The sequence below is a fragment of the Eschrichtius robustus genome, chromosome 8 (genome assembly GCF_028021215.1).
Source record: "Eschrichtius robustus isolate mEscRob2 chromosome 8, mEscRob2.pri, whole genome shotgun sequence".
NCBI classification, from domain to species: Eukaryota; Metazoa; Chordata; class Mammalia; order Artiodactyla; family Eschrichtiidae; genus Eschrichtius; species Eschrichtius robustus.
The window spans coordinates 5515070-5527790 of record NC_090831.1 but is presented as its reverse complement, the minus strand read 5'-3'; positions in this window follow the sequence as shown (position 1 = coordinate 5527790).

Sequence of the window (12721 nt, the reverse complement as noted above, 5' to 3'; positions counted from 1 at the left end):
GTTTTTTAATGAGCATATTGGAAAGTGAGCTTGTAATCTCTCTTGTATTTTCAAGTTACACTATTTATTCATCTATAACTGTGTTTTACTAGGTGTAAATAAATCTCTTAGCACCTATCAACATTTAACTTACTGTTAACTGGAGAACTTTGAACACATGTAATAACATCAAATATAAATTCTAAAATTTATACTGTCTATTTATTTATTAGCATGGTCCTCAGTGTGGATGACACTTATTTCTATTATTTTAAAAATAAGGTGATTAAAATGGCTGAAGTTTAAGTAAATAAATATACAAATATAGTTTATTTGGCAAGGTTTGATAGTAATACGCTATACAAACTGTTTTACAAACATCATTTCATTTCATTTTTACAAAATTTTGTATAATGAATATTATGCTAAATTTAACTTGAAAAAGTACAAGCCTCAGAGGCTTATTATTTTTTTTAATCAAATCACATACACAGTAAGCAGCCTAAATCTTCTCTTTCCTTATTCAGTTTATTTTCCCACAGATACCAGGCTGGCATAAAAACTGAAAAATAAGAGGAGACCATCATGTAAAGAAGCAAATTATCAAGTCTTTCTCTTGGGAAATAAACATGGACTGTCATTTATTGACAAGTTAATATATGATAGGTGGCTAATTTACACTAAATATACATGACCACAATTAACTTTCACAAATAACATGTAATGTAAATATAAACATTCCCTTTTTGCAGATAGAAAAATTACTTATTTAAAGTTTGAGAGTGATAAAGAACTCGAATGGGAACTTAAAATCATATTGGCAGATAGCTTCAAGATGATGGAGGAGTAAGACGTGGAGATCACCTTCCTCACCACAAATACATCAAAAATACATCTACATGAGGAACAGTTCCTACAGAACACCTACTGAAAGCTGGCAGAAGACCTCAGACCTCCCAAAAGGCAAGAAACTCCCCACGTACCTGGGTAGGACAAAAGAAAAAAGAAACAACAGAGACAAAAGAAAAGGGATGGGACCTGCACCTCTGGGAGGGAGCTGTGAAGGAGGAAAGGTTTCCACACACTAGGAAGCCCCTTCATTGGTGGAGACTGTGGGTGGGTGGGGAGGAAACTTCGGAGCCATGGAGGAGAGCGCAGCCACAGGGGTGTGGAGAGCAAATTGGAGAGATTCCCGCACAGAGGATAACAGCTGACCAGCACTAACCAGCCTGAGAGGCTTGTCTCCTCACCTGCTGGGGCAGATGGGGGCAGGGAGCTGAGGCTCGGGCTTCGGAGGTCAGATCCCAGGAAGAGGACTGGGGTTGGCTGCATGAACACAGCCTGAAGGGGTTAGCGCACCACAGCTAGCTGGGAGGGAGTCCGGGAAAAGGTCTGGTACTGCCTAAGAGGCAAGACACCATTGTTTTGGGGTGCATGAGGAGAGGGGATTCAGAGCACCACCTAAATGGGCTCCAGAGACAGGCTCGAGCCACGGCTATCAGTGTGACAACAGAAACGGGCATTAAACGCTAAGGCTGATGCTGCAGCCACCAAGAAGCCTGTGTGCAAGCACAGGTCACTATCCACACCTCCCCTCCCAGGAGCCTGTGCAGCCTGCCACTGCCAGGGTCCCATGATTCAGGGACAAATTCCCTGGGAGAATATATGGCATGCCTCAAGTCTGTTGCAACGTCACGCCAGCCTCTGCTGCTGCAGGCTTGCCCCTCATTCTGTGCCCCTCCCTCCTGCCAGCTTGAGTAAGCCAGAGCCCCCTAATCAGCTGCTACTTTAACCCCATTCTGTCTGGGCGAGGAACAGGTGATTTCAGACAAACTACATACAGAGGAGGGGCCAAATCGAAGCTGAAACCAGGAGCAGTGCGAACAAAGAAGCGAAAGGGAAATCTCTCCATGCAGCCTCAGGAGCAGCGTATTAAATCTCCACAATCAAACTGATGTATGCTGAATCTCTGGAATACCTGAATAGACAACAAATCACCCCAAAGTTGAGGTGGTGGATGTTGGGGACAACTGTAGACTTGGGGTTTGCTTTATGCATTTAATTTGTTTCTGGTTTTATGTTTATCTTAGTTTAGTATTTAGAGCTTATGATCATTAGTAGATTTGTTTACTGACTTGGTGGCTCTCTTCCTCTTTTAAGTATTTTTCCTTTTCTCCTTTTGTGAGTGTGTATATGTATGCTTCTTTGTGTGATTTTGTCTGTATAGCTTTGCTTTTACCATTTTTCCTAGGGTTCTATCTGTCCGTTTTTTTTTTTTTTTCCTTTTTTTAGTATAGGTTTCAGTGCTTGTTATCATTGGTGGATTTGTATTTTGGTTGGCTTGCTCTCTTCTTTCTTTTTATTAATTACTTCTTTATTTCTTTATTTTTAATAATATTTTTTTAAATTTTTATATTAATAACTTTCTTTTACTTTCTTTTTCTTTCTTTCTTTCTTTCTCTTTCTCCCTTTTCTTCTGAGCCATGTGGCTGACAGGCTTTTGGAGCTTCGGCTGAAAGGGAAAAACCTACAAACAACATTAATCTACCCAGCAAGGATCTCATTCAGATACAAAGGAGAAATTAAAACCTTTATAGACAAGCAAAAGCTAAGAGAATTTAGCGCCACCAAACCAGCTTTAAAAGGAATGCTAAAGGAACTTCTCTAGGCAGGACACACAAGAGAAGAAAAACACCTACAATAACAAACCCAAAACATTTAAGAAAAGGGGAATAGGAACACACATATCAATAACTACCTTAAGTGTAAATGGATTAAATGTTCCAACCAAAAGACATAGACTGGCTGAAAGGATACAAAAACAAGACCCGTATATACGCTGTCTACAACAGACCCACTTCAGACCTAGGGACACATACAGACTGAAAGTGAGGGGATGGAAAAAGATATTCCTTGCAAATGGAAATCAAAAGAATGTTGGAGTAGCAATACTCATATCAGACAAAATAGACTTTAAAATGAAGACTATTACAAGAGACAAAGAAGGACACTACATAATGATCAAGGGATCAATCCAAGAAGAAGATATAACCATTGTAAAAATTTATGCAACCAACATAGGAGCACCTCAATACATAGGGCAAATGCTAACAGCCATAAAGGGGGAAATCGACAGTAACACAATCATATTAGGGGACTTTAACACCCAACTTTCACCAATGGACAGATAATCCAAAATGAAAATAAATAAGGAAACACAAGTTTTAAATGACACATTAGACAAGATGGACTTAATTGATACTTACAGGACATTCCATCTAAAAACAACAGAATACACTTTCTTCTCAAGTGCTCATGGAACATTCTCCAGGGTAGATCATATATTGGGTCACAAATCAAGCCTTGGTAAATTTAAGAAAATTGAAATCGTATCAAGCATCTCTTCTGACCACTATGCTATGAGACTAGATATCAATTATAGGAAAAAATCTGTAAAACATACAAACATATGGAGGCTAAACAATACACTACTAAATAACCAAGATATCACTGAAGAAATCAAAGAGGAAAACAAAAAATGCCTAGAAACAAAAGACGTTGAAAACACGATGACCCAAAACCTATGGGATGCAGCAAAAGCAGTTCTAAGAGGGAAGTTTATAGCAATACAATCTTACCTCAAGAAACAAGAAATATCTCAAATAAACAACCTAACCTTACACCTAAAACAATTAGAGAAAGAAGAATTTTAAAAAAACCCCAAAGTTAGAAGAAATCATAAAGATCAGAACAGAAATAAATGAAAAAGAAATGAAGGAAACAATAACAAACATTAATAAAACTAAAAGCTGGTTATTTGAGAAGATAAACAAAATTGATATACCCCTAGCCAGACTCATCAAGAAAAAAAGGGAGAAGACACAAATCAATAGAATTAGAAATGAAGAAAAGAAGTAACAACTGACACTGCAGAAATACAAAGGATCATGAGAGATTACTACAAGCAACTATATGCCAATAAAATGGACAACCTGGAAGAAATGGACAAATTCTTAGAAAAACACAACCTCCAAAGACTGAACCAGGAAGAAATAGAAAATATAAACAGACCAATGACAAGCACTGAAATTGAGACTGTGATTAAAAATCTTCAAACAAACAAAGGCCCAGGACCAGATGGCTTCACAGGCGAATTCTATCAAATATTTAGAGAAGAGCTAACACTTATCCTTCTCAAACTGTTCCAAAATATAGCAGAGGGAGGAACACTCCCAAACTCATTCTACGAGACCACCATCACCTTGATACCAAAACCAGACAAAGATGTCACAAAAAAAGAAAACTGCTGCCCAATATCACTGATGAACATAGATGCAAAATCCTCAATGAAATACTAGGAAACAGAATCCAACAGCACATTAAAATGATAATACACTATAATCAGGTGGGGTTTATCTCAGGAATGCAAGGATTCTTCAATATATGCAAATCAATCAATGTGATAAACCATATTAATAAATTGAGGGAGAAAAAACATATGATCATCTCAATAGATGCAGAAAAAGCTTTTGACACAATTCAACACTCATTTATGAAAAAATAACTATCCAGAAAGTAGGCATAGAGGGAACTTACATCAACATAATAAAGGTCATATATAACACACCCACAACCAACATCGTTCTGAAAGGTGAAAACCTGAAACCATTTCCACTAAGATCAGGAACAAGAAAAGGTTGCCCACTCCCACCACTATTATTCAACATAGATTTGGAAGTTTTAGCCATAGCAATCAGAGAAGAAAAAGAAATAAAAGGAATCCAAACCAGAAAAACAGAAGTAAAACAGTCACTGTTTGCAGACAACATGATACTATACATAGAGAATCCCAAAGATGCTACCAGAAAACTACTAGAGCTAATCAGTGAATGTGGTAAAATAGCAGGATATAAAATGAATGCACAGAAACCTCTTGCATTCCTATACAATAATGATAAAAATCTGAAAGAGATATTAAGGAAACACTCTTATTTACCTCTGCAACAAAAAGAATAAAATACCTAGGAATAGACCTACCAAAGGAAACAAAAGACCTCTTTGCAGAAAACTGTGAGACTGATAAAAGAAATTAAAGGTGATACAAACAGATGGAGAGATATACCATGTTTTTGGATTGGAAGAATCAACATTGTGAAAATGAGTCTACTACCCAAAGCAATCTACAGATTCAATGCAATCCCTATCAAACTACCAATGACATTTTTCACCGAATTAGAACAAAAAATTTCACAATTTGTATGGAAACACAAAAGACCCCAAATAGCCAAAGCAACCTTGAGAAAGAAAAATGGAGTTGGAGAAATCAAGCTGCCTGACTTCAGACTATACCATAAAGCTACAGTAAGCAAGGCAGTATGGTACTGGCACAAAAACAGAAATATAGATCAATGGAACAGGATAGAAAGCCCAGAGATAAACCCACAGACACATGGTCACCTTATCTTTGATAAAGGAGGCAAGAATATACAATGGAGAAAACACAGCCTCTTCAATAAGTGGTGCTGTGAAAACTGTACAGCTACATGTACAAGAATGAAGTTAGAACACTCCCTAACACCATACCCAAAAATAAGCTCAAAATGGATTAAAGACCTAAATGTAAGCCCAGACACTATAAAACTCTTAGAGGAAAACATAGGCAGATAACTCTATGACATAAATCACAGCAAAATCCTTTTTGACCCACCTCCTAGAAAAATGGAAATGAAAACAAAAATAAACAAATGGGACCTCATGAAACTTAAAAGCTTTTGCACAGCAAAGGAACATAAACAAGACTAAAAGGCAACCCTCAGAATGGGAGAAAATATTTGCAAAGAAGCAACTGACAAAGGATTAATCTCCAAAATATACAAGCAGCTCATGCAGCTCAATAGCAAAAAAACAAACAATCCAATCCAAAAATGGGCAGAAGACCGAAATAGACATTTCTCCAAAGAAGATATACAGATTGACAACAAACACAAGAAAGGATGCTCAACATCACTAATCATTAGAGAAATGCCAATCAAAACTACAATGCGGTATCAACTCACACTGGTCAGAATGGCCATCATCAAAAAGTCTACAAACAATAAATGCTGGAGAGGGTGTGGACAAAAAGGAACCATCTTACACTGCTGGTGGGAATGTAAATTGATACAGCCACTATGGAGAACCTTATGGAGGTTCCTTAAAAAACTAAAAATAGAACTACCATATGACCCAGCAATCCCACTGCTGGGCATATACCCTGAGAGAATCATAATTCAAAAAGAGTCATGTACCAAATTGTTCATTGAAGCTCTATTTACAATAGCCAGGACATGGAAGCAACTTAAGTGTCTATCAACAGATGAATGGATAAAGAAGATGTGGCCCATAGATACAGTGGAATATTACTCAGCCATAAAAAGAAACAAAATTGAGTTATTTGTAGTGAGGTGGATGTACCTAGAGACTGTCATACAGAGTGAAGAAAGTCAGAAAGAGGAAACAAATACCATATGCTAACACATATATATGGAATCTAAAAAAAAAAAAAAAATGATTCTGAAGAACCTAGGGGCAGGACAGGAATAAAGACACAAATGTAGAGAATGGACTTGAGGACACAGGGAAGGGGAGAGGTAAGCTGGGAAGAAGTGAGCTAGTGGCATGGACACACATACACTACCAAATATAAAATAGATAGCTGTTGGGAAGCAGCCACATAGCACAGGGTGATCAGCTTGGTGCTTTGTGTCCACCTAGAAGGGTGGGATAGGGAGGGTGGGAGGGAGACGCAAGAGGGAAGAGATATGGGGATGTATGTTTATGTATAGTTGATTCACTTTATTATACAGCAGAAAATAATGCACAATTGTAAAGCAATTATACTCCAATAAAGATGTTAAAAAAAATCATGTTGGCTTTGAAGTTAAATGAAATCATAAAAAATGACTCAATCTAAAAGCAGACAAAAAAAGAAATCAGTGATCAAAGAAAAGATTAAAAAAATACATAAAGTTCAAAAGCCTGTTTTTTTTAATAGCCTTATTTTATTTTCATTGTATCAGAAGTGATACATAGAAATGGAAACTACTAATTATATCATGGTTTTCTAGAATTTATTGTACTTGAGAATCATATTTGCCATAGAATAGTATAACCCCAAAATAAAAAAATGTTGTTAAGTGATCACTAGTGAAAAATGATTCAGGAGGAAATATAACAAAACCCATCTTCTTATATTTTATAAGTAAATTTAAATTAATATATAATTTAATTTCATTATAAGTTGTCTGTGAAAAATTTCTGTGTTTAAAATAGAGAACATGTCAATATGTGGAAGAATCATCAATATATTGATTATTCAGTTTTTATAATTTCGTTAATATATAGTGTGTCTTCTGCTCTTATACGCATGACAATTTTGGGGCAGTAGTTTGGGTTTTTTTCGTCAGTTTAAGTGACGTATAATTTCTACATATTAAAATACAACCTTTTCAGTGTATGGTTCTCTGTGTTTTGATAAACATGTACAATCATGTAAATTTCACCACTGTCAGGGTGCAGGTCAGATACATCTCTGTAGAAAACTCTGTAGTGGCCCTTTTCAGACAACACCAAGCCCACACTCAGCGACTATTGACCTGCTGTGATTGAGTTGTGAGAGTTCTTTGTTTATTCTGGACATAAATCTGTTATCAGAAATGTGTTTTTTATACATTTTCTCTTAGGGTGTATCTCTTTTTTTCATTTTTTGATAGTGACTTTTACAGGGCAGAATATCTTAATTTTGTTGAAGTCTAGTTTATCAAAATTTTTTCTTCACGGATAATATTTTTGGTATTATAACTCAGAAATACTCATCTAACCAAAGCTAAAGATATTTTCTTCTAGAAATGTTATGTTTTGGTTTCTACACTTAAGCATATGATTGATTTTTTGTTAATTTTTGTATTGAGTAGGAGATATGAATCAAGGCTCATTATTTTGCATATGGATGTCCAAATGTTCCAACACATTTGTTGGAAAGACTATCTTCTCTCCATTTAATAGCTTTTGCACTTTTGTTGAAAACTGAATAGCCATTTATGAAAACATCTATTTCTGGATTCTCTATTATTTTCCTTTGATTGCATGGATATTCCTACTTCAATATCAGACTTGCATTTCCAGGATAAATCTTACTTGAGCATGGTGTAACATATAAAATTGTTAAATTGTCCATTTTTCCTTTCAGTTCTATCAGTTTTTGACTCATGTATCATGAAGCTCCCTTGTTAGGTGCATACACACTTAGGATTGCAATATCGTTTTGATGAATTGATCTCTTTATCATTAGACAGTGTCCCTCTTTATTTGCTAATACATTTCCTTGATTTGAAGTCTACTCCATCTAAAATTAAGACAGTTGCTCCAGCTGTCTTTTACTTAATGTTTGCAGGGTACATATTTCCCCATCCTTTTAACTCATTTATGTCTTTATGTTTAAAGTGGATTTTTTTTTTAAGCAACATCCTTTGGTTGAGTGTCTCAGTTTTTAATCCATTAAGCAAATTCTGCTTTCAAAATTGGTATATTTAGATCATTTCATCTAATAAAATTTTGAGTTTATCTGAGAAAATAGCTACCATAGTGACATTGATTTTGTGTATTTTTTAAAATCTCTTCTTTGATCACTGATTTCCTTTTTTGTCTGCTTTTGGATTGAGTAATTTTTATGATTTCATTGTATCTCCACTGTTAGCTCATCACTTATACCACTTTATTTTAAAGTTTTCAATTTTTACCTCAGGATTTACAATATAAATTTAAATTAATCATAGTCAACCTTCAGGAATATTATGCTGCTTCATGTATAGTATGACAAACTTAACACAGTATAATCCTTATTATGCTGTATTTTATTTATCTTATTTTGTTGTACATTTTATTTTTATTTATGCTATAAAACCACAAAAGTTTGCTACTGTTTTTGCTTTAGATAGCCAATTATATTTTGAGTGATATAAAATAAGAGAAATATTTTTATATTTACCCTTATTTGAACAATTTTCTAAAGGTGTTCATATCTTTGTGTAGGCCCCACTTCCCATTTGATACCAGTTTCTGCCTGAAGAACATCCTTTAACATTTCCTGTAGTACAAGTCTGTTGGTAATAAATTCTTTCAGGCTTTTGTTCATCTGACAAAACATTTATTTTTAAATGCCTTGACAGGTTATTTTTTTTCCTTTTAGCTTTCTAGTGTCGTCTGGGATAGATGCTTTCCAGGTCCTGCCCCATCTTAATCGGTCTTCACACAAAGACTGAAGATGCAGTTTTCTGTGCTTGCCCAGAGACGTGAAGCCTTTACTTTTTTTTTTTTTTTAACATCTTTATTGGAGTATAATTGCTTTACAATGGTGTGTTAGTTTCTGCTTTATAACAAAGTGAATCAGCTATACATATACATACGTTCCCACATCTCTTCCCTCTTGCATCTCCCTCCCTCCCACCCTCCCCATTCCACCCTTCCAGGTGGCCACAAAGCACAGAGCTGATCTCCCTGTGCTATGTGGCCGCTTCCCACCAGCTATCTATTTTACGCATGGTAGTGTATACATGTCCATGCCACTCTCTCACTTTGTCACATCCTACCCTTCCCCCTCCCCATATCCCCAAGTCCATTCTCTAGTAGGTCTGTGTCTTTATTCCCGTCTTGCCACTAGGTTCTTCATGACCTTTTTTTTTTTTCCTTAGATTCCATATATATATGTGTTAGCATACTGTATTTGTTTTTCTCTTTCTGACTTACTTCACTCTGTATGACAGACTCTAACTCCATCCACCTCACTACACATAACTCAATTTTGTTTCTTTTTATGGCTGAGTAATATTCCATTATATATATGTGCCACATCTTCTTTACCCATTCATCCACCTTTAATCTTTAGGGGAGAAATGTCCAGGCAGGGCTTCTTTCTGATTCTGCAGCAGTGGTCATGCCCCACTTTCAGGCCTGCATCACAGAGGGAAGCTTTCTCAGATGTCCACAGCTGTGTTAGTTATTTATCACTGCATCACAAATAATCTAAAATTTAGATTACAACACCACACGTACACTAACTCATAGTTTCTGTGAGTAGGGAATCTGGTGTGACTTCCCGGACCCTCTGACAGTTTGCAGTCAGGGTTTCTGCTGCGCTGCACTTTTGCCTGAAGACTCCACTAGGGTAAGTCTGCTCCAAGCTCACTCCCAGGTTGGCAGGATTTGATTCCTATGTACTGTTGAACTGAGGATCTCAGTTCCCTGATGTTAGTGTGACAGCCAGCAAGACAGAAGTAATAGTCCTCTATAACCTAATCTTAGAATTCAAATCTCTCTTAGTCTGTTGGGGTTATCATGACAAAACATGACAGACTGGGTGGCTTAAACAGCAGAAATTAATTTTCTCCCAGTTATGGAGACTGAAAGCCAAGAGCATGGTTGGGTTCTGATGAGAGCTCTCCTCCTGCCTTGTGGATGGCCACCTTCTCACTGTATATGCACATGGAGTAAAGAGAGAGAGCAAGTTCTCTGGTGTCTTTACTTATAAAGGCACTAATCTGATCACGAGGGCCTCACCCTCATGACCTCATCTAACCCTACTTACATCCTAAGGCCCCCACTTCCAAATGCCATCTCACTGGTGGTTAAAGCTGACACAGGACTTGGTTAGTGGGAATAAACATTCAGTCTATAACGACATCCTATCACTTTCTATATTCTAATCATTAGAAGCAAATCACAGGGTTAGGCCACACAAAAAGGGAGACCACTCAAGGGAGAAGATACCAGGAGGTGGGGATCCCAGGGTATTTAATTGCTCTGAGTCCCAGGTCTCTGATAAGTTCAGAAAGTTATCAAGTTGTATGGCATCCAGCATTTTTAATATATATAGTTTTGATGGAAAAATAAAAACACCCTGTCTAGCTGTCTACACCTTTGGTAGAAGCTGGAAATTCTGGCAGTAATTTTTGACCTTATATTTCAGTATTTTTAAAAATCAAAATATTCAATAGACTTATCTTCCTGTTTGTTGTTTTGACCTTACTGTCCCTTAATGCCCTGAGATCATTTCACCAACCTCCTCACAAAAGATTAAACATTATACTAACACATGCCTCAAATGTGGAGATACATGGGATTGTCCTGACTCTGCATTTTCTAAGACAGTTGGTGTACTCAGCAGACTTTCTTTTTTTTTTTTTTTTTTTTAAGGTTATTTTGATGTGAACCATTTTTAAAGTCTTTATTGAATTTGTTACAATGCTGCTTCTGTTTTATGTTTTTGGTTTTTTGGCCACGAGGCATGTGGGATCTTAGCTCCCCGACCAGGGATCGAACCCGCACCCCCTGCATTGGAAGGCGAAGTCTTAACCACTGGACCGCCAGGGAAGTCCCTCAGCAGACTTTCTTAATACACATCTTTAATTGAAACATAGTTCCATTATGGAAACTATGGAAATAGTTATGGAAATAACTATATTAATGCATAAGTGTCAGACTACTTAATATATTTCTTTTTACTATTCCTGGAAGGATTTATGAGTATATCTGGACTACATTTCTTTTAAATTTCAATTTATACTTTATTTTATTGAGTGTCTTTTACAATTTTAGGTTGACCTAATTTCTTGAAGAATGGCTAAACTGATAAGAACTTAGAGCATATTATTTCCAAGTATGTAGCTAGCATTAGAATTGTAAGAATAGAAACAGCAATAAAGCTATATATAGTATAATTTCAAACTAAGGGTCATGAATGAAAGATTTTGACAAAATATGCAATGTGATTTGGTGAAATATAATTCATAAAGATAAATCAATGTTGTTCAAATAAATAATAAATTTATGTTGGTTTATTGAAAACTCTAAAAAAATCTGAAATTGGCAGCTTTTGTAACCACCATCAACTCTTAATCCATTGTCTTAAAAGATGTTATTATCATGTAAAATTGTCCTTTGATTAGTAGTCAGCAAAGTGAAGAAAATACAAAGAATTTTAAAAAGGTGGCTAAGACGAATAAGTATTGTGTTCTGTGAAATAGAATCTATTTATTGATGATTTGGATGTTTGGGAAGTAAGTGTAGGTAACTAGGCACCCCCGGTTTTCAGCCACTGAAACATCTGGGTTTGAGTTAGACACATGCAGTCATCTTTGTCAAGTTCTGCTATGCTCAGTCTCACAGTTCTTGTTGTTTTTGTTTCCATTTTTTTTTTTTTTTTTTTCTTTTTTAAGCCATGGGAACCTATTTCCCAGACGAGGGATTAAACCAGACATTCTTATGTGTGCTTCTGGTTGAGAACATTCTCCTTGGTTAGGTTCAGTAGTGGGACTGCCATTACAGTTCCTTGCTTCCTGCTTAAATCCTGAAGCAGCTGTCACAACAAACAAGGGACATTGGGCATTTGCATGTTTATACTAAGTCTAGGTATTTAATACAAAAACTCTGGAGGTTTGGCAGAACTGCAGTGGCTGTTGCTTATTACTGAGGTTCATCTCATCATTGGATCATAGAATCTTGGCTGCTTAAAACCAAAAGGATGCTAAAGCAACCTGCTAGGGCCATTTTGAAATCTAGGATCATTTAAAAAATCATTTAGGGTCATTTAGAAATATCTCTACCCCCAGTAAAGATGTCACAATCACATGTAACTCTGTGCTTCAGACTCTGGCACAGTTCCTGTGCCGGGATGAGGTACCTAAGGTCTGCCTCTAAAGTGGTTCTC